A 3145-nucleotide genomic window follows, 5' to 3' on the forward strand; every position below is an offset into this window, starting at 1 on the left:
AAAGGCCCTCTGGTCATCTTAATGTTCTGGGTCAACATTAATGAAGTCTTACCCCAAACTCATCTACTGAGAGGCAATGTGATGATTGGGTTGACTTGCTGGAGGATGACAGACTTCTGATGGTGTCTCCATGACTTTCCAGAAGATGAATGCTATGGGAATGACTTAATCATGAGGGATAGCTTTGGCTTTAAGAGGAGTCTGAGAGTAACTTCACTTCCACTTGAAGAAAACTGAGTTCAGAGAATTTGGGATTTATCCACCATTTGCCATACTTAATTTTTCATGTCCCTAGGAAGAGGCCTTTAAGGACATACCTGAAACATTTCAAATCCAGCTCATTCAATAAACTAGTTCAAAGACAGAAAAGGACAAGCAATGGGAGCACCTCTAGGCAAGTATGTCTCTGAGGAAAAGGTTTAGGAAATCCTTGCTTTTCTTTTAGAGATACATTTTAGGGAGTAGTGTACTTACTGTTGTTTTATTCAGGGCAGTTGCCTGAACTACCCATACAAACAACCATAAATCTTAAATTAGAGTCAGCGTAAACTGCTAGATTGGGCTGTACAATCTGTGCTGGAGGTCTCAGTTTAATGGACTTCTGTAGTGGCCAGCAGTGGATAGGAATTGTCACGGAGACTTTGGCTGAGGGCTGGGGCAGCCACAACCTAGGTCCTTGTTGTATTCCCATTTTTAAACTCTGCTTAGTGCCTCCAGTGGCTTCTGAAGTACCACTGTGAATCCAGGTCTTCAGAAGCTGACTGCTGACTGTCCTTTGCCCACAGTCTGGAGTAGTTAGGGAAGCAAAAGTGTTTGTCTTAGACAATCATAACAAACTTTGATGGTTGCTGGGACAACGAGTTGTCACTTAACAACTCATAGCTTTGCCTGGAGTAGCTAGGGAAGCAAAAGTCTTAAACAATCATAACAAACTTTGATGGTTGCTGGGACAACGAGTTGTCACTTAACAACTCATAGCTTTGCTTCTGATTTAGAGCTTTAAGAATACTTTTTAATTGCAAAATTTCTCTCTCCACCATTTCTGCTGCATGCAGGCCTGAGAAGGAGTCTCTGCTTCTCCTGACAGACTGGGACAATGAGTTGTCACTTAACTCATAGCTTTGCTTCTGATTTAGAGCTTTAAGAATACTTTTTAATTGCAAAATTTCTCTCTCCACCATTTCTGCTGCATGCAGGCCTGAGAAGGAGTCTCTGCTTCTCCTGACAGTTTGAATCACATCCCTGGATGCTGGTCAGCTCTGATTCCAGGCCAGGCCTTTGAGCTTCCTGCAAGGGGGAAAATATTTATAACCTTGGCTCATGAAAGTCGTCCACAGGGTAAATAGATGTATATGTGTTCCCTGAGCACACATCCATGAAGGAGCAGCAAGGAGCAGCATCTACATCAGACAGACAATCAGGTCAGCAGGGTCTGACAGACTACACCAACTGCCTGGGTCTATACCAGCTCCCAGGCTTCAACAGACCAAAGCAGAAATCTGTTAGTAATTGGTCCAGCCTTTTTGACATATTTAGGCAATTTCCCCCACCTGTTACTGTTCCCCACATTGGTAGATAACTACACAAGTTACTTTGTGAAAAAATGTGTGATCTGAGCTGATGAGTCTAGTGCTAGCCCTTTCCAAGGGTAAACTCTTTCAAGCTGGGTCATTGGAAGTGTAGTAGTTTTTAGTCATTCTCATGTGCCTCACTGGAACAAGCCCCGGGATTTCAAAAGTGTGTAGAAAAGGAAGACGGGTGCCTTTAGAATGCTGAAGTTTAGGTTAAACCTCTGCTTTGCATGAATAATTAAAAAAAAAAAAAAAATATGTTTATCCCCTGTCACTCCTCCTTCTGGACATCTTTCATTTTGAGTAATTGTTGTTCTATGCAGAGGAAGAGGAAGAGGAGGCAGCCAGAAAACCAAGGACAAGCTGGTGGAAAAAATACTTATCAGGGGTATAGGAAACCCTGGAGGTGCTGGAGGCCTCATAGATCTGAGTTAAAAGATGAAAGCAACACTGGCAAGAGCTACTGACAAATTAAAACCAGAGTTTGGTGGGTTGTGAGGGCCAGAAGACACGCAGCAGTGCTGGGCAGGGTTTGAAAGAGAGCAGCTCGTCATATCCCAGTGTTGTGTGCATTTCACAAATGAGCAGAAAAGGGATGCATGAGGGTGTGGCAGCAAGAAGAGTGTGAGATGAAGTCATATAAGCCTCCATGAGAAATTTTCTTTTCTTTAGCTGGTATTTTTATTGTGTGTTTTGCATAAAGAAAATTGGGTAAGGAATATGCTGGAAAAGGAATGAGAAGACTGTGGGGAACAGCTGGAGCATTTCTGACATACACTTCTTTTACTTGCCACCCTATTTATGGGTCTGTAGGAATGTGGAGGGGAAAAAAAGTTTACTGCTTTAATATTTCTTATGAACAAAATCCACACAGTATCCATCTCGGAATGTGAGAGCAGAGAACAAAAGGATGTGTCCCTGTGCCAGTTTGTGGTTATTAACATGAGTACAACGTCTATATTATAATTTAAGTTGTTGGACTCTTTTCCCTTAGGTGTTCCTTATATATAATTTGTATACAGTCCTTCTACCCTAGACATTAAATACAAATTTTAATGTAAAAATTACTGTTATTTAGCTAAATGGACTGGGGTGTTGTGGTTTTTGTTTTTGTTTTGTTTTGGGTTTTGTTTTGTTTTTTTTTTTTTTTTAAATTGGTGTTTGGGGTTTTTTTTGGGGGGGTGGTGGGTTAGTTAATTTTTTAGATTGCACTTTTATGGTGTTATAGCAAGAGTCAAAAGATAGTCTCTTACCGACATCCAAGTACAGATGTCTTCCTCCTGGCATATAATCAAATATTCAGCAGAATGAAGCCTTGTTCTGCCATTTTTGGTTGGGCAATAGAGGTAGAAACATTTCCTTGATATTGGTAGAGACGAAGGGAGCAGAGAAAAACAGGCTTTCTTTCACAGACCTTTGTGGAATAATATACAAATCATCTACAAGTCCATCCTGCATCACAAGGACATTTACAGCTTGGCACATGCTGAGACCACGTGTCTGTGTTTCAGCACATGAGGGGAAATCTTCAATTGGATTAGAGACAGAAGAAAGACAAGGGGAAAGATCTCTCT

This window comes from Merops nubicus, unplaced genomic scaffold (assembly GCF_000691845.1).
Source record: "Merops nubicus isolate BGI_N331 unplaced genomic scaffold, ASM69184v1 scaffold5089, whole genome shotgun sequence".
Classification (NCBI taxonomy): domain Eukaryota; kingdom Metazoa; phylum Chordata; class Aves; order Coraciiformes; family Meropidae; genus Merops; species Merops nubicus.